The following is a 23,871-nucleotide window of genomic DNA, read 5'->3' as shown; positions in this document are numbered from 1 at the left end:
ACGCTGTCTTTTTACTTCCCAGACAGCCCCAACGCCAGCACCAAGCTCAGCGGGCTTCAGGTACTGCCGCCAAGGCTTCTGCCGGCTTGTGGCGCCCACACGCCGATTCGCTGCTCCCCTGCTTGCCTCACTGCCTCACAATGTCTTTGTGCTCTTCCCAGCACCGCCGTGGCTTGATTCCAGCCACCGGAGCAATCTCAAGTAATGTTCAGCTACGAGAGGCCGTGGGGCTGGAAATCCTGCACCCGCAAGCCTCCCGATCGCCCAGGGACAAAGTTGCAGCCACATGGCTGGCACGGCTCCAAACGGCTGCTGCAATGGCGCCTGAGCCTTCCCAGCCCTCGGAAGGCAAAGAACTGTCCCTGGAGGCCAGTAAAAGAGAGCCTCAGCCAGGCAACTTACTGACAGAAGAAGAGAGCAATTCCAAAGGAGGCTGCAATTGCCAGGTGGGTCCAGTAATGGTAGAAATTCAGGAGAGAAAAATAATAAGTCTCACTTTTTGGCCGGACTGAGATGAACTGGAAGTCAACGGTGGAGCACAGAAGTGTGGCTTCAGCTTCATCCCAGTCTTGTGGCCAATTGAGCGTGTTGATACCATCTACTGGAGCCTCCTGTCCCTCGCTCCAGAAAACGGCCCGTTTTTTGCTTGTTTTTGCCCTCCCCCACCCCCAGGAACACTCTACAAGCCTCCCAAAGCCTTTTTTTTTTTGCAAAAAATGGCCCATTTCGGGGGGAAATGGGCCATTGTTTGCTTGTTCTCCCCCCCGCCCCCGGAGCACTCTACAAGCCTCCCAAAACTCTGCACGCCCTTTTTTGTGTGTGCATAAAATAATAATAATAATAATAATAATAATAATAATAATAATAATAATAATAATAATAATAATAATACAATCAAAACATATAAAATCAAAACATATAAAAATACAGATAAATACACACATACATACATAAAGAACAAAGACATATACATGTGCATGGAGGAGGTAGACTCATAAGTGAAAGAAAATGAGGCATGCAGAGGGTTTGAGAGGTCTGCAGAGTACAAAACCTTTTTTAAAAAATTTACCTCTTCAAAATCATGATGTGTCTTATACTCTGGTGCATCTTATAGTCCGAAAAATACGGTATTTACATAATTAAATTCCTTGCTAAGATTCTTTTATGTTTTGTAAATATCACAGCCTTCAGCAGCATACCGAAGTGGTGAGAACCAATAGGACAATAATCAAATCAGCATCAAGGAGAAAGAAAAGAAATATTTCCATTAATAAGATTTTTAAAATGTGGAGGGGAAGGAGGTCAGTACAAGTGTGTCTTAATAATATTTTGTTATTAAGTAATTTGTTTGATTAAATATACTTATGAAACATGGCCCCTGTCTTGCAAGCTAGAACCTGTCATGTCCTTTCAAAAACTGATGGAATATTTTTATCCAAGAGAGATTTACAGACCTAGTCCGTACTACCAAATCCATGACATGGAACCAAAACCAGGAATTCAATGCTGCACTTTAGATGGATTCACATGCTAAAATGTAAACATTTTCACCAGATGTTTCTCCAATAATTTTACTTTCTCAACAAACTATATAAAAGCAAAAAGGCCAGTCTGGTGAGTAGAATTATGCTCCAATATCAGAATTATTTTAGCATCCCGCAAGAAAGACTCGTTAAGAGTCTTTGTTCCTAGACAAAGGAACAAAGGACGTCAATGACAGATTTCAATCTGAAATGGTTAGAATGATTCTTTTATCCACCGTATTCATCTTCAGTGACTGCAAACACTTTTGTTGTCTCACTGAATTAGTCAGCTCACTAGTGCATACATGTCTACCTTGGCACCAACCAAGTGTTTTCTGAATGGCTATGATTCATGAAGGAAAGCTGAGAGAATCCTTTCCACATTTTATTCCTATTTGAGCTCAGTGTTTACAGTCCATTCAACCATATATGTCGAGGATTTAGTATTACCTCTCACCAGTGGTGGATTGCAGGCAGTACGCCCCGGGACGGGCGTACCGGTGCCTGCCAGGAGCACCGGTTAGCATTCCGGTACGGTGTCCAGAGGGCCCACCTGCCCGCCCGCCCTCCTTACCTGTATTTGAGCTCTTTGGCACTTCCGCGCACGCGCATGTAGCGTACAGTGCCTGCACGATACTCCACCAAGCAGCTGGAGCATTGCAGAGCATCGCAGAAGGTAAGGACATATTTGTGTACTGCGTGCATGTGCACATGTTCATGTGGTGGACGCCAGGCCCCGTTGCACCGTACCAGTTGCATCGGCATCCGGAACCCACCACTGCCTCTCACGCATCTGGAGAAATTTCTGCCATTCCATAGAATGCCACTATGAATGTATTAGCCTTAGATTAATGCACTGCAAGTACTGGGTTCTCTGATCATTTGGAAATCTCATTCTATTAAACCAGGGGTGGGCTGCTATGGGTTCACAAGGGTTCAGGAGAACCCCTAGCTAACATTATGGCCGGTTCAGAGAACCTCCAAATCCCACCCTGGCTGGCCCCGCCCACCCCATTCCACCCCTCATACCCCTCCCCTCCCAGGAGTCTCCACGCGACCCATTTTGAATGTGAGGTAAATGCAGGGCCCGCACGGAGGTTCAGGAGGGAGGGAAAAGGGACCTCCTGGAAGGTCTCCGGAGTCCAGGGAGGCAGTTTTCGCCCTCCCAGAGGCTCAAGGAAAGCCGCCAGAGTTGGGGAAGACAAAAACGCCCCCCCCCCACGTGGTGCAGGAAGCCGACTAGGCCCCACCCACCATGGCCACACCCACCCAACAACTGGGTAGAGAACCCATTGCTGAAATTTTTGAAGCCCACCCATTAAAACCCAGTGAAAGAAGACACACCTTGATCATCTTTAAGTCAGGTATTTCCCTTTGGTATCAATTAACAAGATGAGCAACGCAAACAAAAGTAACATTAATCTGTGTATTAGCTCAAGGCAACTGCAAAACCAAAGAATAGCTGTCTTCAGAGAAAGGGGTAACATTTTTTCTAGGTGGTATCTGTGATTTTTAACTGCTCCCTAAAGATCAGAAATGCAGAATACTCTTTGATATGGAACAAATGAAACCATTATAGTTCGACCATTTCTATTGAATTACTGCTATATTTTAAAAACTTGTGTTTTATCACTTGGGTATTTGTCAGCATGATTTTTTGGAGGGTTGCAAACAATTTTTGCATATTTTGTCCTCCCATGATTTAGAGATTCAAGAACCTCAGGGAATGGAATGGGGACAGAGAAATGAAAAGCATGATGATATGTGAAAGCACATGAAAGAACACATCAGCAAAGATCTGATTCTGTTTCCACACTCTAGAGTCCATAAGAGTTGTTATCATACTCAGAAATTATGTTTCAGAGATACATTTCAAAATGTAAAAATGGATAAGTACAGGCTTTCACATCATCTCTACAGACCCCTCACATCCTGGACATAAACTGTTTCAGCTTCTTCCCTCAAGATAATACTAATACAGGACATTGCATGAGGGGGGGGGAATGGGGATTTTGCAGTATCCGTCCCCTGCTACACCCAGAAAGCCACACCCACAAAGCCACGCCCACAGAACCGGTAGTAAAAAAAATTGAATCCTACCTCTGCTTTCATCTTATCTATTTCGTTATCTTATAACTATAACTTTGTTGCTTGTATCTTATGATTTATATTGATTGCTTTAGTTAGTATCCTAGTATGATTTATGTTGATTGCTTATTTAGTATCCTATAATTATCCCTGTGTGTTCTTTTTATTATTTATGACTACTGCATTTTATGGTTATGATAATGATTTATCACTTGTTGGTTGTATGTACAGGCTGAGAGCTTGCGCACCGGAGACAAATTTCTTGTGTGTCCAATTACACTTGTCCAAACAAAGAATTATTTTCTATTTCTTTCAGAAATTAGCAGCTCAGGTTTAGAAAGAACACCCATTTGAATAGAGCACTGCAAAACGCCAATCTAGGAATGGCTTTATGAGTACTTCAGCCCCATTGAGAGTCTGTTTTGGGTCAAAATCCAAACAGCTACAAGCAATACAGACGTTGTCTTAATTGACAGCTAGACAGCCTAACATACACTGGCTACTGATCTGATCTGATCTTAGAATCCTGCCAGCTTTCAAGGTCTCTCTTTCTTACCTCCAGTTGACAAGAGTAATGGAAATATATTGTCAACATTCATGGATTAGAGGCAAACATTTGTTCTATGTAGGGTTGATGTATTTTAAACAAATCTGCCACCACTATACATAACTCTGAATAGGAGTCATATATTCGTATTTTGTGTTTCTTCTCTTTCAGGTTATTAAATGAAAAAAGGTGGACTTTTAACATCAATGTTGATAGCAGTAAATATTTGGTGGAATTAGAAGGCTCAACTTTCTTCCAAAAAAATCTGTATTAGTACTAATCTTAAATAGCAACCAAATATTTCTTCAATATAACTGGGATGAAAAGGGAGAAACTTCCAGGTCAAACAAACAGGACCTGAGAGAGAGATCTAAGTTTCATCACCTTTTTCTGACCAAAAATCACTTGAGCATTCTTCTATGAGGCAAGAATATCTGGGTTTGGTTTTTCCCCCCAAAATACTCATTATGTAACAGATCAAATACATCCATACTGATGTATGTTTTTAGGAATAAAATCACACACAAATGTCTATGAAGAGTCTCAGTCATCCAGATCTTATCAAGTTCACAAGGACACTCTTGATGTTAAGTTTATGTGATTTTCCCAAAGATGCTTTTTCAAAAGGCAACTGGACTTTGTTTTTCTTTGAAGACATTTCACTTGTCATTCCAAAAAGCTTCTTCTGAAGAAACTGAGAAACGGAAAGTCTTCAAGGAAAAACAAAGTTCAGTTGCCTTTTGGAAAATCCCATAAACTTAACATCAAGGGTTTTCTTGTGAACTTGATAAGTGTCCAACCAGCCTCTTCTGGAATTTTTAACTGAATAGTGTAATGCTTAATGCCAAGTATGTAGCCAAGTCACATATTATCAGTTTTTACCTTCTCTTGACTACCATCACTGTGGTTCTTCAGTGGATTTGTGAGAGCAATAAAATCAAATATCCAAATGTGGAGGTAGCCACAAGAATCAGGAGAGAATGCTTAAGAATGTTTGAAGTTGGAGTTGGAGAACTTCTATTTAAAAGATATTGACAGACTTGTCACAAAAATTATGAGATTTGATTGGATGGCGGAACAAATCATAACACTGACAGAATTCTTCTTAACCAAGTTATGAGATCACCTTGCTTGAAAATTACTGTTAAGTGTGACAATTCTGTGTGTGATTCCTATGAAGGATTTTCTTCTATTTATCCTGAAATTGCCACAGCTTTTCATCAAAAATAAAATTTGTGGTTAATTTCTAAAGATTTTCTGAAGGTTAAAAATGATATCCATTATGAATGACCATTATGAGAACTTAGCTGCTAGATTATAAAAATAAAATTAATAATGTCATAATATTCCCAAACTACAGATAATATACTCTTCTTCAGTTGTATGCTTTAACTCCCAGACCTCAAAGGACTTTGTGTTGTTGGGGCTTGTAGGCACTATACTCACAGACAGCTGGAGGACCCAGGCTAGAAAAGGCCAGGCTTAAATATTGTAAGGTAGTCCTCAACTTACAACAGTTTATTTAATGACTGTTCAAAGTTGCCATGGCCCTAAAAAAAAGTGACCATTTTCCACATTTTTTGCAGCAACCCTATGGCCACATGATCAAAATTCAGCTGTTTGGCAACTGGCTCATATTTATGACATTTGAAATATCTTGGGGTCATGTGATCAGCTTCTGCAGCCTACTGACTAACAAAGTCAATGGGGAAACCAGATTCGCATAACAACAGTGTTACTAACTTAAAAACTGCAGTGACTCACTTAACAACTGAGGTGAGAAAGGTAGTAAAATGGGTCAAAATTCACTTTACAAATGTTTTACTTGGCAACAGAAATTTTGGGCTCAATTGTGGTTATACGTTGAGGACTGCCCATATTGAGTATGCTATAGCTAGCTAGCTGTACATCGTGATGTGTTTTGTAGAATCTGCTAGAAACCATCATACATTAGTGCTCAAAAGCTTCTCTACAGTATTTCATGTTGCAACATTTGTAAAAGAAGGAATAAGGCAAACATTTTACCTCAAAGAATTGGAAACTGCCAAGATAGGTCTCCATCTACAGATCAAAGCAAAGAGATGGGAGGATACTTCTATAAAGAAATGAATACAAGATTGTTATTTTTAAAGAGGATTTGTAAAGAAACAAGCAACAAAGAATGCAGTTTTGATTATGCAATCACACATGAGTCACACACTCAAGATAACTTTGGAAATGCATTATCAACTAACTTGGTAACCTATAAGTTTCTTTCTACATTTACATATTATATCCACTTATCCGCACACCCAATTCTTATAAAAATGTGTTCCAAGAACAGAAATAACATATTAGCAAGGGAGATTCCAACACACATTTAAGGTTTGAAACCAGGATCATCCTAGTAGCCTAGAGGTTGTGTTTTGATTCACACATGACACTAAGGCAAGATTTGTTGAAAAATGAAAGTTGATTAAAATAATGGAATACCTTATTAAGCTGTAATTTGATAGATGATTTCTATACTGTAAGAAGCGGAAACCAATTCCGTCTTCCACACTAGGGTTTAGTGAAGTGTGTGAATCTAGGTTTCCTGTGATCATGGTTAGTCATGGTTAGTCAATTTGGAGCAAAGGAGATCAACCACATGGCAGAAGAAGAAAAAGAGAAATCAAATAAAACATATTCCTTAGGCATCACATTCTCTGGGTCTGTGAAAACCTGTTTTGATGGCGCAATGATGAGGCAAGATACTTTTTGCCTAAGTATGCAAAACTATTGATCCACATGAATCAATTTTATCTGGGACACCACAAAAAGCTTGTCAGAACAAGTACCAGTTGAAGGTAAGCAGTGAATGGCAATCCAGATTTTACCATACTAATGTAGCCTATTAAATGAAACAAATCAATCAACTTCTCACCCATCTTGGAAAAACAGATTCTGATCAGCAGGCTCAGACAGCCCTAATTGACACCCAAGAAACTTCGCCATACTTCACCGCTTGCAGAATGCCAAGTCAAGGTGACAATCATGTATTATACATAATCACTTTTAATGTGTTTAACAGTTTGCATGTATTCGTATGTGAAAAACTATGCCGGATTAGCTTCATAAATCTGCTTAGTAAGGGAGGCTAAACTGATGAAATTCAGTTTATTATTGGAGGCAGTCTGTTCTCAGGATATGCATGTCACTTGATCCTGTTGGCTAATCACACTTTCTATGGTACATAACCTGGGTAATCTTTTGAATCAAAAACAAATGTACTTGAGCGGCAGGTGATATAATTAAATCAATTGCCACTCTAAAGACACCACTTTTTTAAAAAAAAAAAAGTATCAAGGATTGTGGCAATTTCAGGGCAAAACAAGAGTCACAGACCAAGACAAATACACAGGACATGCCATGTGAAGAAGGATGGCATTGACTCTCCAGAAGGACCAGGACTTTTGTCCCTTGAGAAGAAGTGAGAACATTTCACAACTGCAATCTCTAGCACTGAATGATCTCAGGCCTTACATAAAGTAGAGAAAATCTAACGGTGGCTTTTTTCACAGAGGTAGCTCATATATATCTCTCTGTATGTGGAATACATGAGAACTGCCAGTCAAACTTCAGTAACATTGAGCCCTTCGCTGCAGGCAAGTTGAAGTGCTTTCCAAAAGTGCTTTTCAAGGCTTCAAAAGTTTTAGCAATTTTGGGTTGGTGGGTAGGCATGGCCATAGTGGGCGTGGCCTAGTCAGCCTCCTGCACCTTGCAGGGGGGGGTTGCCCTCCTCGGGCTCCGGAGGCTTTTCTCCAGGCTCCGGGAGACGAAAACAGCCTCCCCCAAGCCCATTTTTTGTCCTCCCCTAGCCTCCGTGCGTGCCCTGCACTTACCTGCATCCAAAACGGGCCACATGGGGACTCCTGGGAGGGGTGGAGTGGGGTGGATAGGGCGAGCCAGGAGTGGGATTTGGGAGGGTTCTCTGAACTGCACAGAATCTTAGCTAGAAGTTCTCCTGAACCCCTGCAAACTCCCAGCAGCCTACCCCTGCTTACAATCCAGCAGGAAATTTCCCCCAAAAAACCACCCTGTGAGGTGGTTGGGCTAAGAGAAAGCAACTGGCCCAAAGTCACCCAGCTTGCTTTCATGGCTAAGGAGGAACTAGAACTCACAGCCTCCCACTTTCTAGCCTGGTTCCTTAACCAGCCTAAAACAAATTGCTCTTAATGAATTAATGCTCTTGTTGCACAAAAATCAAAGGTCTTGCTCACCATTGCCTGCTTTATTTTTTAAAAAAGGTTTTGTCATTCATCTTAATATTCTTGGGTATATGCAGTTCCAATTCCTTTTTCTCTACGGGGTAGCACAGGATCAAAAATCGGTGTTTGTGTTCCTTTTTGCAATGTTTTAGTGTGCTTTTTAAAGTGTTTGAAAATGAAAGTTAGGGATGAGCCGTGGCCCTGTTTCTTTTTATTGGCCTTTTTAAAATTGGGATTTCCATTTTTGGAAAACAGTCATTTTGCTTCTGTGCATCTGACTTTGCTGACTAGCCATTCTAGCACGCTGTGAATTGCATGGCGCTAGCTTCCAGCTGAGTTTCCATGGCTGTACCTTTGAGTGATTTTCAAGGATTCTGAAAAAAAAATTGACATATTTGGATCTGGATGCTTTCTCTTTACCTCTTTTGACAGCTAATGTGGCTTTAAGAATATCTAGATTCTTTGCCCCCTCCAAATTATACTTTTCCCCAATCTAGATTAGGGATGTCGAACTTGAGGCCCACGGGCCAGATGCGACCCGAGCTGGCCCTGCCCCCATCCAGTTTAACAAAGGGGGAGGGAAGTCCCGATACGTCATGTGACAATGACGTGACGACGCAAGTTTGACACCCCTGATCTACATGATTGGGAAAAGTGACTAAAATTGACTAATCATTACTATTTTCCCAATTTCCAGTTTGTTTATTATTGTTAAATTACCTATTCCAGGGGTGGAATCCAGCATGTTCTGACAGGTTCTGGAGAACCAGTAGCAGAGATTTTGAGTAGTTTGGAGAACTGGTAGCGGAAATTTTGAGTAGTTCAGAGATATTTGGCTGGCATTCGTGGGGTGGGAATGGAAATTTTGCAATATCCTTCCTCCAGGAGTGGGGTGGGAATAAAGATTTTGGAGTATCCTTCCCCTGCCACACCCACCACGCCACACCGGCCCCAGAGAACCGGTAGTAAAAATAATTGAATTTCACCATTGACCTATTCTTAATTTCAATAATTCCAGCATAGGCAATAATGGGAAATTAAGTGAGAGGAAGATTTTAATGGATTCCACTCAGAGTAAACAGTTGATTCATCATGATAATGCTAGAGGCAAAATAAGCATGTGGGGGAAAAAAAGAATGAATCTGTGACCCTCCAGCTGTTTCTGGCTACAATTCCCAGCACCCACAGCCAACATGCTAATAGTGAGGAAACTAGAAGTTTTAGTTGAGTAACGTCCTGAGGACCTTAGGTTGCTCAACAGATATTTTCTTATCTTCCATAACATGGAAAAGGTCAGTACATTGCCCTGGGTCACCAGTGACTCTAACTCCAAACTCTTGTTAATAGTATGTGCAGGAGACACGCTTGCGTGCTCCAACCTCTTTTCTCTTTCAGAGTATCTACAAAAAGCTTTCACTGCCCTGTTCAATAAACTATGGTTTCTCTTCAGAAAAGTATCAATGGTGGTTTTGTAAAATAAGCAAAAGAACAACAGCCATCATTTGAAATTGGGTTTGTTGCACTCATCAGATTTGTGACTGGTAAGACTCATTGCATTCGGTCCTAGTAGAGTTTCTTGGTTAAACAGAATCCATGATTTACTTCTATCCATGTGCTGTGTAAAGTCACCCAAGCACGACCTAGTCATTTTAATATGTTTTAAAACTGGCATAGGTCTATTTTCAAGGAAGGACCCAGTAAGAAAGAGAACCCAATACTTCCAGTCCAAAATTCATTCAGATTTATCCCAACAGCATTAAACTAGAGTTCAACATTATGTGTTAAAGATCGTTCTTAGTCATTTCTTCTATTTCCAGAAGGAAGGACAGAGAAGAACAAAAGAATGATGAAGTCTCCTTGTTTTCCTTCTGTTTTTACTTACAAGTCTTGAATCGTCAACGATGTTCTTTTGCGGGTATATGAACTTAACAGCCAACAGCTGCCAATAAGAAACTTGCAGCAGAGGCAAACAAGGGTGTGCTACACTACTTCAGGATTCCTGGCAAATTTTTATCTGAGTCATGAGCTAATTGCACATCATGATTTCCATGTAACCTGAAACACTCTCAGGCTCAAAGACGTATTAAGCCAGCAATTGTATACCTCAGTATTACTTTCTCCTATGAATGCTGGGAACTGGAATTTTTTTATTTATTACTGATCTTTGGTTGCTTCTTACCCATATGCAATGCTGAGGAAAAAGGCAGCAGAAGAATCTGTCCCAGGCCACTATAAAGCTTTTTTGTTCACACAGGTAGTCCTCGACTTACGACCCCAATTGAGCCCAACGTTTGTTAAAGTGAGTTTTCCCCTTTTTACAACCTTCCTTGCCACAGCTGTTAAATGAATCACTGCAGTCATTAAGTTTGTAACACAGTTATTAAGTGAAACTGGCTTCCCCGTTGACTTTGCTTATCGGAAGGTCACAAAAGGAGATTATATGACACCCCCCCAGGATACAGCAACGGTCACAAATATGAGTCAGTTGCCAAGCATTTGAATTTTGATTCCATGACCATGGAGATGCTGCAAAGGTTATAAGTGTGAAAAGCGGTCATGTCACTTTTTTCAGTGTTATAACTTCAAACGGTCATTAAGCAAACTTTTGTAAGTCGAGGACTACTTGTATTATCTGACTTTGGGAAAAATAAATCAGTTTGGGAACTAAACAGAGCTGCCATGCCCATCCCTGCAATACTGCAGTAACGTGATCCTCAGTTGTCACTTAGGCAGGCTTACAAATATCCAGTTTCAAGCACTTTTTCAACTCTTTCAAGACGCCCACTTGTACAGATGTCTGTGGGCAAATGTGCTGGATGATTCAGATTATATAAGACCACATGAGCCTAATACTTAATGCTGTGGTATTGCACCCTTGCCATGTTTATGAGTGACACGCCTATATGAAATCCTCCCATTGAAAATTGGACTAAAAGAGGCAGGTCTATGGCGGCAGCTCCATTTGGACAGATAAGGTGGATGAGTGATCAGGAAATTTGGAGAATCCTTGAGTAGGTCTACTGACCAAACAGTGATTGAAAATCAAAACAGAGGGGCAAATAACCGATTGAAAGAAATCGGATTTTTAGTCTTGCTTTCTCCTGTTACAAATCAAACTCTTCCCTTAAATAACCTGACAGCTGTAGGTAAATAAATAAACCAATTAGCACACATCTTATTGTGCCTGTACAGGTAGTCCTTGACTTGCAACAGTTTACTTAGTGACTGTTTGGAGATACAACGGCACTGAAAAAGTGGCTTATGATCATTTTTCACACTTACAATATTGCTGCATCCTCGTGGTCACGTAATTTTCATCCAGACACATGACCACTGCTTCATATTTATGACAGTTGCAGTCTCCTGGGGTCATGGGATCATCTTTTCAACCTTGTGAAAAGCAAAGTCAATGGGGATGCCTGATTCACTTAACAACCAGGTTAACTAATTTAACAACTGCAGTGATTCACTTAACTAAGTCAATGACTATCTGTACACTGCAGATAAAGGGATACATTATTGGAAGGCTTTTTTTCACATCTACTTCCACCTTATTTCCAACATACTAGGTTACAAATTCAAATTTACTGTATTTTTCAGAGCATAAGACGTACCTTTTTCCCTCAAAAAAGAGGGTGAAAACCTGGGTGCATCTTATACAGTGAATACAGCATTTTTTGCCTCCCGAAAACCTGCCCGCTTTGGAAAAATGGCTGTGCGTAGCCTTTAGGAAGCTTCCAGAGTGCTCCTGGGGGCTGGGGAGGGCAAAAATGAGCGAAAAATGAGCCATTTTTGCACGTTTTTACCTCCCCAGCCCCCAGAGGCACTCTATAAGCCTCCTAAAGGCTATGAATGCCCTTTTTGATGAAAAATGGACCATTTTGGGAGGTCTACAGAGTGCAAAAACTTTTTTAAAAAATTACTCTGGTGCGTCTTATACTCCGAAAAATACGGTAGTTAACCTCAAAGAAATTGACATTTTATGTGCTAGGCCTCTGCAGCCATGCTACCTGCGGATACTGAGAGCTATATCCTCATCTGGAAAGCATCACTCTGGCAAAGAAGACATAAACAGTTTTGCAAGAAAAACAAAAGTATTTTTATCATACACTATATTGCCAAAAGTATTCGCTCACCCATCCAAATAATCAGAATCAGGTATTCCAATCACTTCCATGGCCACAGGTGTATAAAATCAAGTACCTAGGCATGCAGACTGTTTTTACCAACATTTGTGAAAGAATGGGTCGCTCACAGGAGCTCAGTGAATTCCAGCGTGGAACTGTGATAGGATGCCACCTGTGCAACAAATCCAGTCGTGAAATTTCCTCGCTCCTAAATATTCCACAGTCAACTGTCAGCTGTATTATAAGAACGTGGAAATGTTTGGGAATGACAGCAACTCAGCCACGAAGTGGTAGGCCACGTAAACTCATCCAACATCAGTGTGTGACCTCACAAATGCGCTTCTGGAAGAATGGTCAAAAATCCCCATAAACACACTCCTGAACCTTGTGGACAGCCTTCCCAGAAGAGTTGAAGCTGTTATAGCTGCAAAGGGTGGACCAACGTCATATTGAACCCTATGGATTAGGAATGTCACTTACAGTAAGTTCATATGCGAGTAAAATCAGGTGAGCGAATACTTTTGGCAATATAGTGTACATTATAGGGTTACAAAATATCATTCAAGGATACAGAACATTCTGTAAGATCCTTGCTACACATACAAGTTTGTCTCCTCAGATTCTCATCTCAGGTTACCTTGAAAAATTAAAACTACATCCAAGGAATTTCACTGCCTTTTTCACCCTTGCCTCCGATCCCCATGTGAAATCCTGTTTTGCAGTGGAAAATTTATTTTACTGTGCAATAGTATTTATGGTGTATATTTATGGATGATTATTCTGGGTTTCCTTTTCAGGCTATCATGTTGTTTCTCAATGTTGTTGTTTTTTAAAGAAAAAAGTTCATTACAATTTTGTTATCTTCAAATATAATTTAGAACTAGTAACTGTACTGTAGTTTTTAAATTGAGGCTTGAATGTATATATTTATTAATTCAGTGATTCTCAACCTGTGGTCGGTAGACCCCGAGTTGTGTGGGGCTGTGATGTCATCACAGGAGTTCTGAGAAGGCTTGATTTAAAACTTGAGTTAAGTCTTGGAAGTCCATGGCCATGGTTTGTGGCCACAAAAGGTATTTAAAGGGGCCCATAGTAAAGAAAAGGTTGCGAACCACTGTATTAATTGACATGTGCCATCAAGTCAGTATCAACTTTCAGCAAACACATAGTTTTTCTCCATAATGGCACCTACTGCCATTTACCACTTAATCCACCCATCATGCTACTAAAAAACTAAAGCTGAAATGTCAATAAAATGCCTTACTGCACATGGTTTATGTGCTCTATAACACAGTTCTCAGGAAAATGTTACTATGGGTTTTATTTTTTAAAAAAAGAACGTTGGTCTTACCTGAACGTGTCTTTTCATTGTGGTAGGGGGAGTCGTCACGTGTGGGTATTCTCATAGCCTGATTGGTCCAAAGACTGAGAGCAAACGCTTAAATACTCCTGGCTTTCCTTTCCTCCCCAGTTCCTCGAAGGCGAACAGCAGAACTGAAACTATAAACACAAACAACACAACCTCCCTCCCCGGAGGGACCCCGGGCTCCCCTTGGCCCCACATCACTAGGGTCGGGTCGTGACGACTCCCCCTACCACAATGAAAAGACACGTTCAGGTAAGACCAACGTTCTTTTTCCATTGTGGGAGGGGGAGTGGTCACGTGTGGGACATACCAAAGCCCAGTCCCAAGGGAGGGAAACTCAACCCAAAACTATGGCCCAAGGGGAGTATCTGCTACCACCCTTTGCAACACTCGTCTCCCAAAGGCCGCATCCGCCGAAGCGAACAAATCCAGACGATAATGTCTGATAAATGGCGTCGGGGACGCCCAAGTGGCGGCCCGACAGATGTCCTCAAGGGGGGCCCTAGTGGCCCAGGCCACCGTAGTCGCGGCACTTCTAGTGGAGTGAGCCGTTATCCCTGAAGGAACGGGACACCCTGCTGCCGCATACGCTTCCTGGATGGCCTGACGCAGCCAACGGCCAATAGTGGCTGAAGACACCCTAGCGCCCAATGTCCTAGGTTGAAAGGACACAAATAAGGCCTCCGACCTGCGGAACTCTACCGTCCGTCGGAGGTAAATGCGCAAGGCTCGACGAACATCAAGACGGTGCCAGAGCCGTTCCCTATCTGAAGACGGGCCCGGGCAAAAGTCCGGGAGAACAATCTCCTGGGCCCTGTGAAACGGGGTGTTTACCTTCGGAAGAAAGGTAGGGTCAAGTCGAAGCACCACCCTATCCGAATGAAAGTGGCAGAGGTCATCTTTGGATGATAATGCCCCCAACTCCGAGATACGCCGGGCGGATGTAATCGCCACAAGAAAAACTACCTTAAGGGACAGGAACCTGAGATGAACCGATCTAAGCGGCTCGAACGGGGCCCCCGTTAAAGCTCTGAGGACCAGGGACAGGTCCCACGTGGGGAACCTGTGGACAGGGGGAGGCCGGAGATTGGCCGCCCCCTTGAGAAACCTCTTGACCAGGGGAGAATGAGCTAGTGAAGAGGAGCCCACTCCCCCCAGAACTGACGATAGAGCGGCCACCTGACGCCGCAAGGTGTTGTGAGACAGACCGCTCTCTAAGCCCTTCTGCAAGAAATCTAAGACATTAGGAATGGTGGCTCTAGTCGGGGAGACCTGATTGTGGGAGCACCACCTCACGAATGCGTCCCAAGTTGAGTTGTAGATGCGATTTGTGGACGGACGCCTGGAAGCCTCGATGGTGCGGATGACCCCCGCGGACAGCTGAGCCGCCCTCAGCAATCCCCGTTCAACAACCATGCGGTCAGATGAAGCCACTGGGGCTCCGGATGGATCAGGACCCCTTGGCGTAAGATCACCTCCTCCCGTGGAATCCTCCATGGAGGGGCCACCGATAGCTGGGTGAGATCCGCAAACCAAGGCCGCCTGGGCCAAAAGGGGGCCACCACTATGACCAGAGCCTTCTCCGCCACCACCTTCCTGATAACCCCCGGGATGAGCGGAATTGGGGGAAAAGCGTACAGGAGACCCGCCGGCCACCTGCTCCTGAGAGCGTCCGTCCCCTCCGCCCCCCGGGACTGAAAGCGAGTGAAGGACCGGGGCAGATGTGCGTTCGTCGGAGACGCGAAGAGATCCACCAGGGGCGAGCCAAACCGCTGGCAAATCCTCCGGAAGAGGTCCAGATGGATCTGCCACTCTCCATTGTCCAGAGTGGCTCGACTCAGCCAATCCGCCTGATGGTTGGAGAGGCCGGAGATGTGTTCCGAGACCAAGGACAAGAGGTGTTTCTCTCCCCAGGTGCCCAGCCTCAGAGCCTCCAGCCAGAGCGCTCGAGACCGCGTCCCCCCCTGTCGGTTGATGTGCGCCTTGGTGGCCACATTGTCCATCAGAAGGAGCACGTGCCGACCCTCCACCAAGGACCGGAAGTGTTGGAGGGCGAGCCTGGCCGCTTTTAGTTCTAACCAATTTATGTTGTGGCGGAGGTCTGTCTGGGTCCACCTGCCCTGAGCCAGGCGGGAACCCACCAGAGCTCCCCACCCGAACAAGCTCGCGTCCGTGGTGACTGTCACTCTGTCCGGCTCCCAGAAGGAGCAGCCCCCCTGAATGGCCGGAGACGTCCACCACCGAAGGGAAGCGCGCACCCCCGCCGGGAGACAAAGGGTACGGAGCGAGTTGCTCATCCGGTCCCTCTGGAACGGAATGAGCTCCCACTGCAGAGGGCGGAGATGGAGCCTGGCCCACGGAACTATCCCAATGCACGACACCATCTTGCCCAGCAACTGTGATAACGTGAGGACAGAAATGGACCGACTTACGCGGACCTTTTCCGCCAGCTGGCGCAACCCGTCCTGACGGTCCTGAGACAGACGCACCACCCCCTCCTCCGAGTCTATCACCGTCCCCAGATGAAGGATGCGAGTGGAGGGAGACAGATGGCTCTTGGGGAAGTTTACTGAGAACCCCAGGGACTGAAGAGTCCGGATAGTTAGCTGGAGATCCGAGATCGCCCGCGGAAGGGATCCCGCCTGGACCAAGACGTCGTCCAGGTAACATTGTAGTCTCACTGGAACAGCCCGAAGGTGCGCTGCCAGAGCCGCCAGCACCTTCGTAAAGGTGCGGGGGGCCGAGGCCAGGCCAAACGGGAGAGCCCTGTACTGATAATGTTGGTTCCCATGCGAGAACCGTAAGAACCTGCGGTGAGAAGGGAAGATCGGGATGTGAAGATAGGCCTCTGTGAGGTCTACCGATGCCAGGAAATCCCCCTTCCTGATGCCCTGAAGAATAGACTTGAGTGATGACATTTTGAACCGTCTGTACACCAGGAAACGGTTCAGACGTTTGAGGTCCCGAATTGCTCGCCAACCCCCCGAACTCTTCGGAACCACGAACAGGTTGGAGTAGTGGCCCAGCCCCCTCTCCAAACGGGGGACTAACTCCACCGCCTGAATGTCCAGGAGATGTTTGATTGCCTGCTCCATCAGGCGGCGGCGCTCCAGGCTCCGAGACGTAGGGAACGATCTGAAGGAGTTCGGGGGTGTGGAGAGAAATTCTAACCTGAGTCCTTGGCGAACTGTGGACCTCACCCATGTGTCTGACGTGATGTCGTCCCAACGATCCGCGTAGAGGGACAGGCGGCTGCCTATGGGACGACTCGGGTTCGAGTCACTTCCCCCTACGGTACGGGCGACTGCCGCCCCCCCGAAAGGGCCGACGGGACTGATGCTGGAACCTATTCCTGTCCTGATAGGGCTGACGCGAAAACTGCCTGTCTGACCTGAAAGAAGAAAAGCGTTGTTGGTGATCAAACTCAGATGCTCTATAAGACTGCCTGCGGTAAGGATGAGACCTATTCTCTGACTTTTTGGTAGAAGATGGGAGGACCTTCTTCTTGTCCTTATTTTCGACAAGAATTGGGTCGAGAGCCTCCCCAAAGAGGGTGGGGCCCTTGAACGGGGCGGCCGCCAGATCCCATTTAGCCTTATTATCCATCTGCCAATTACGCAACCAAAGGAGACGGCGAGAGGTCACCGAGGTGGCCAGGGCGCTGGACGCGAATTTTACTGTGTCCAAAGTCGCGTCCGCGGAAAATTCGGCAGCCGCAACGATCTTGAACAGATCTTGGTGCAACCGTTCGTCCTGGATCGGGATGCGATCCTGGAGCTTGTGTAACCACATAACCGTAGCCCGGTTGAAATAAGACGCAGCAGCCGCTGCCCTAATGGCCCACGCTGTGGCGTTAAAGTTCTTCCGCAAGGTAAGTTCAGCCCGTTTGTCTTCGGGCTTCAACTTATCAGCCGCGTCCCCAGACACCACTGGGGAAGAAGATACCAGGGCGGCCACCGGGGCGTCAATGGAAGGCAGCTGAATGGCACTCGCAAAAGTCTGCTCCACATTATAGAAGCGACGGTCATTGCTCCCGGGGTTAGGGAAATTGGAAGGGCGAGACCACTGATTGGTCAGAACCTCCATGAACAAAGGGGGAGCCGGAATCTCAGCCTTGTTAGTGGACGTGTTTGAAAACATGGCCATATCCGGGTCCCTTGGAGGAGGAACCATAGGATCACCTGTGCCCACCTTGGTGGTCTTCCTAGCCTTGCCCAGAAGGATCTTGAACATGGCCGGGTGAAAAAGCCCCTTGGGCGGAGGACTCTCGGGCCTGGCAGTCTCCTCATCGTCAGAGAACCCCATACCTTGGGGATTCTCCTCCCCCAGGGCTGAGGCCTCGCTTACCATAGACGGAGACGATGCCCTGTACTGGGATCTAGCAGAAAGGGAACCCCTATCTCTTTGTGCAATGCCCCTAGTAATAGCAGTCGAAATAAGCCTCTTAATGTTCTCAGGGAGATGCTCTAGATCCTCCTCCCCCTCCATAAGAAGAGCCAGGCCTTTGAGGGGCCAGCCTGCGTGAGGACACAGGTCCCCTGGAAGTTCCCTCCAAGGGGTCATCCTCATCCTCCCTTGCTAACCTTGGTGAGATAGAGGGGGAAGGAGAGGGAGACTCCCTCCGCCTAGAATACCTGCGGGGCCTGGGTGGATAGACAGAAGGGGAAGAAGGGCTGAACCCCCTGGGAGAGGATCGGATTGATCTAGGCCTGATGGGCGAACGAGACCTGCTGGCTGAAGCCCGCCCCGCAGACCTGGCCTGCCTTTCGGCCCTGGCAAAGGTCTTTTCCAATGCCCTATGTCTCCTTGCCTCCTCCCTGGTGGAGGCCCTGGATGGTCGCTGGGCCGTCCCTGGAGCACCCGAGGGATCCCCGGCCCCCTTTGCTTGTTCCCCTCCTGCCAGACCTCGGCCTGGCCCTGGGAAATGCCCGCGTCCCTTTCCATCGCTTACTCACGTGTCCAGTAGTCCAGGGGACGCGTAGAGAAGGCCGCTGTAGGCCCTTTCGGAGCCTGGACCTTCCTAGAAGCAAGGCCTGTGCTAGGCCGACCGCCTGCAAGTAGGCCTGGGCGAGCTCAGAGTTTGCAGAGGCCCCGCGCACGTGGCGCGATTCAAAATGGCCGCCGGAACACAAACGCGGCAAAAATAAGTTGAAACCGCGTGGCGCGGCTTCTCCCACCTCCTGCTGCAGCAGCAGCGGCTTTGCGGCACCCTGGGGCCTCGCGGCAGTCCCGCACGCACTCCCCCTTCGCTCGCACCTCTCACAACTTGAAAAAGATCGCACCCGGGCGAAAACGCCGTTTCTAGCGATCCGCGGCTTTCCCAGCCGCTTTAAACTCCGACTTTTTTCCTTTGGCGCCGAAGGCTGCTTTTAAAGCACCTACAAGCCTCGGCGCGGCTGCAGCTGTCCAGAGCCGGCACCCCCGCAGTCCCGGGGGTCGGGCTAGGCTCCACGCCCTCAGAAGGGAGGCAAGAGCCCCCAAGAGGGCCCCCCCACGTTTAGAGGCAGACCCTGTCCCTTTGGGCCACAGCCGCAAATTTTAAACTGTTGGAAAACAATTTAAAATGCCCAATTAGCCAAATCCAGACCAAATTAAAGTAAATAACTTAATAAATTCCTAACTACACACTGATTCTCAAGTGATTGGACCAAAAAGACTGAGAGGAACTGGGGAGGAAAGGAAAGCCAGGAGTATTTAAGCGTTTGCTCTCAGTCTTTGGACCAATCAGGCTATGAGAATACCCACACGTGACCACTCCCCCTCCCACAATGGAAAATAGTCAGTTTAACAGCTTCATATCAAGTTGAACACTGAAAGTGGCAAATAAAAAAAAGTAACATGAATGATAACACAATATATGAAAACACAATATATGTTAAAACTCTCAAGTAATTTGTATTATATTAGAACACAAATAAATTAGGGGTTTGGAGGAGGAGAAACATATCTAACAGAAAAGAAAGATTAACATCAGTAACCCTAACATCTTGTCTACCACATAATTGTCACTGTCTGCAATAATCCCACTTTGATGCAATTTTTCAAAAGTTTCCTAAACATGTCAGTCCTTTTCTGATATGATGGAAAGCAGCAAGCTTCTGACCATGGCTCTCTTCATAAAGATAGGATGAAACGGATCAAATTGTCCTGCAATGATAAAGAATCTTAAGGTATTCAACTATCAAATTTGGATGAAAACAAAGAGGACAATGCAAATATTGGAAAGTTACCATTTCTAATTTCAAGAGTTCCAAAAACCATGTTTGGGGAATGCTTTCATTGCCAATGGTGAAAAGCAAAGCTTTAAGTTCTTTTAAACTCACTATCAAGACAGATGTCGAGGAGGAGGAGGAAGAGGAGGGACAAGGAAGTCAGCTGTATGTTGAAGGAACAGAGTGACTGGGTTTACATATGATGCTAAGCAGTGGTGGGTTCCTGCTGGATCGCACCGGATCGCGCGCGCTCCCTTTCAGCGCTCCACCTGGCTTGCGCGCTCCCTTTCAGCGCTCCACCTGGCTTGCGCGCTCCCTTTCAGCGCTCCACCTGGCTCTCGCGCTCCCTTCCGGCGCTGAAACCGGAAGTACAGTCTTGCCCCGCCCCTGGCGAAGCAACGACGCCTGCCTGCGCTCCACCAGCTCGGCTGGGAACGGAGATGTTTCCTCAGCGGAGCGGAGCGCCTGAAAAGACTTTTCAGGCGCTCCGCTCCGCTGAGGAAACATCTCCGTTCCCAGCCGAGCTGGTGGAGCGCAGGCAGGCGTCGTTGCTTCGCCAGGGCCGGGCAAAACTGTACTTCCGGTTTCAGCGCCGGAGGGGAGCGCGAGAGCCAGGTGGAGCGCTGAAAGGGAGCGCGCAAGCCAGGTGGAGCGCTGAAAGGGAGCGCGCAAGCCAGGTGGAGCGCTGAAAGGGAGCGCGCGCGATCCGGTGCGATCCGGGAGGAACCCACCACTGATGCTAAGAAATGAAATGGTTTATTTGGTTCTGACAAACCCAACAGACAATACATAAAACAAACTGCAGCTCTGAATTATATGCAATCACAGCCAGATTTCATTCTCCTTAATATGCAGCCAGGTAAAAACCTCTGAAAAACTTACGTTTGTTTCCTATCTTATGACATTTTGGTTAGCCTTAAAGAATTCACTGTCCATTTTGAAGTGTTTCTTATAGACCAGGAGTGTCAAACTCAAGGCCCAGAGGCCAGTGCTTAGATCTGGCCCACGGGGCCACCCTGGAAACAGTGAAGGACTGTCCCACAGTGCCTCTGCCAGCAAAAACATAGCTTGCAAGGGCCACAGATGGATCTCCCAAGCGCAGTTTTCACTGGCAGAGGGTTGCAGCAAGCCATTGCAGCCCAAAACGGAGCCCAGGAGCCCATTTTTGCTGGCAGAGCTCTCAGGCCACAACAGGCGCCTCCGACATGAGTGACGTCAAGCTGGCCATGTCCACCATGGCCACACCCATCCTGGCCCCTCAAGGTCAAGCACAATCCTGATGCGGCCCCCAATGACACCCCTGTTATAGACCATTATGTCTATCTTTGCATTCTTATTTTAAAGTCATCAGAAATATCCTACACCTACTCAACAATGTCAAGCAGACATTAACCCTGGCAGGTTCTACACTCATCTCAGAAGGAGCTTTATCGCCATCACAGAACAACTGCCATTCATCCTTGTCAGAAGCACCAAAGCTCTTTCATGGTGAAAGGATCAACTAGTGATGAGCCACGGTGGTTAGAGTGCACTACTGCAGGCTACTTCTGCTGATCACTGGCTGCCGGCAGATCGGCAGTTCAAATCTCACCAGGCTCAAGGTTGACTCAGCCTTCCATTCTTCCGAGGTGGGTAAAATGAGGACCCAGATTGTCTGGGACAATATGCTGACTCTATAAACTGCTTAGAGAGGGCTGTAAAGCACTGTGAAGCAGTATATAAGTTTAAGTGCTATTGCTATTGCTAGAGTGACATCACAGTTGTCTGGGGGACACCCAATTGGGGTTCCCTTTTTTGTCCCCATTAAGATGCCCACCAAAATTGTACCCATTTATCTACTCAAAGTTGCCCGCTTGTGAACTGCTAGGTTGGCAGGAGCTGGAGCAAGTGACAAGAGCTCACCCCACCACACAACAGCAACTGGGTCTTGAACACGAGTCTGCCAATCATCAGCCCAGCATCCTAACCATGTCCTAACCAAAACAATTGCTTAATCACAATAGTTTCATAAACTCCCAGCACTACTGGCATCACACTTCAGAAGCAGTAGCATAATCGGTGTGGTATTGTAAAGGCTACTGCAATACAATTCTTTAATTTTTCAAAGCTTTATTCCCACAAATAGAAAAAGTATTTAATCAGACAAGTTAGTCTCTTGGTGCATTCATGAACAGTTCATGTAATTTTCTTGGCACCAACATGGAAGCTATTGGCCTTAATTTGTTCCAGGATGTTTTGATAACTTTCCATCTAATGTCTACTCCTACTATTTCCACTCTCCCATACAATCATTAAAAAGAAACAACCCAGCTTAGCTTTCAAGATTAGCCAAAATTAGTTAATGCTATCTTGATGGGCTGAAATGTAACGCATAAGAAATTGTGTGGGGGGTTAGACTATCAGATCTAGGCTGCAGAAACCAGAAAGCCATTAAATGGCAGGAAGTAATGTTAACTCCATGACATCTGGTTGTTGATGGGATTTTTGCAGTCCCATTCAAGATGGGCATCAAGACATCAATGCAATATTTAATAACTACGGTATGTTTTGCATGTGAAGGACACAATATTGTTCAACATGAAGAACTTACGGAGAGAGGACTTACGTGTCAGTTTCCATAAGTAATTTTAAAATCTTTCATTTATAAAAAAAAAATATGGTAATGGAAAAGACAAGTTCTTGCTGTGGCTGAAACCTTATTGAGGATATGTATTGAGATGTTCCAGAATTTTGGATGGCTAACAATAAAGACCAGCATTACCCCCAAAACCAAAATAATAATAAACCCACCAAATGGAAACATCAAAATAATAAACCGAAAATGTAAAGTCATGCACTTGTCAGATTCCAACCCACACTTGCAACAGGTCCTCCTCCTGTGCTAGGTGGAACAGCCAATGCTGAAACTTAGCACTGATGATGTTACCTTGTTTGGTAATAAAAAGCCTGCAAGAAAACAACCAAGCTCAGAGAGCATCAATGACCCCTCAGAAAAAGACGAGACTGGATCTCAATGAGGAGAAAATTCTGTTGGGATATGCAGATCAAGATAGGAAAAGATGGTCTCTCAGATACACTCTGGAGCTCAGGACCATTTTATTGATTTTTGAATGCATTACTTAGCGATACCAGTACTAAGGCATGGTGTGGTTTGTTGACATGGGGTATGTATGCCCCAAATCAGATACTGTGGGTTTACCAATAAATTGTCGTTAATAAGCATCACTTTGTGTTATGTTAATGTGTTTCATGTGTGTTTTATGAATGCAGTGTCAGGCTTAAGGAGTCAACAAGTATAATCCAAATACAAGATAAAAAGCTTTGGGCTCAAATGTTTGCAGAAAAGTGAAAACAGGGGGGGGGGCAAAGAAAATATGATGGAACATGATCACTGGTTGAAGAAAGCTAACTGGTAGTTTGGGAAAATTAAAAACCAATGCCAAAAGAAAGATGGAGGAGCTGAAGACCTCAACCAATGTAGCATCCCATATATTATAACTGAGATCCCCATCCGTTTTATTTCAATCTTGTTTGATAAGCTCCAGTGAGGATGTCATTCAGCCATCAGAAGAATAATAGTGATTTCCCAGACATGGAATCAATATTCCTGTCTCACTCCTCTGCCGATCTTTCTATCTGAGGCTCTAGTAGTCTACGCAGCATAGCGTTCCCTAAGACTTTTCTCTTTCTAAAGAAAAAAAAATTAACATTTTTCAATCCAAGCTTCAAAGGAGGAGGAAGAATACGGCAGGAAAAAGAATATTGTGAAGATGCTGAGG

At 45.4% G+C, this 23,871-nt stretch overlaps 1 protein-coding gene across 3 annotated transcripts in view; it reads right to left on the bottom strand.

Moving 5' to 3' along the window:
- The window catches only part of SLC16A12 (solute carrier family 16 member 12), a 74,466-nt gene that overhangs the window by 37,356 nt on the left and 13,239 nt on the right, over positions 1–23,871 (bottom strand). The window contains exons 2-3 of one of the 3 annotated variants that reach the window (XM_081954198.1): positions 6,184–6,253; positions 5,041–5,175 (exon numbers count right to left, since the gene is read on the bottom strand). The exons of 1 other annotated variant lie outside the window; for it this stretch is intronic. The gene's annotated coding sequence lies outside the window, so the exon portion shown is untranslated. The remainder of the gene's footprint in view (positions 1–5,040; positions 5,176–6,183; positions 6,254–23,871) is intronic. One more of the 3 variants, XM_081954196.1, reaches the window with a different exon arrangement.

This window comes from Natrix helvetica (genome assembly GCF_964273705.1).
Source record: "Natrix helvetica genome assembly, chromosome: 5".
NCBI classification, from domain to species: Eukaryota; Metazoa; Chordata; class Lepidosauria; order Squamata; family Natricidae; genus Natrix; species Natrix helvetica.
This window is presented reverse-complemented; position numbering and strand designations above follow the sequence as displayed.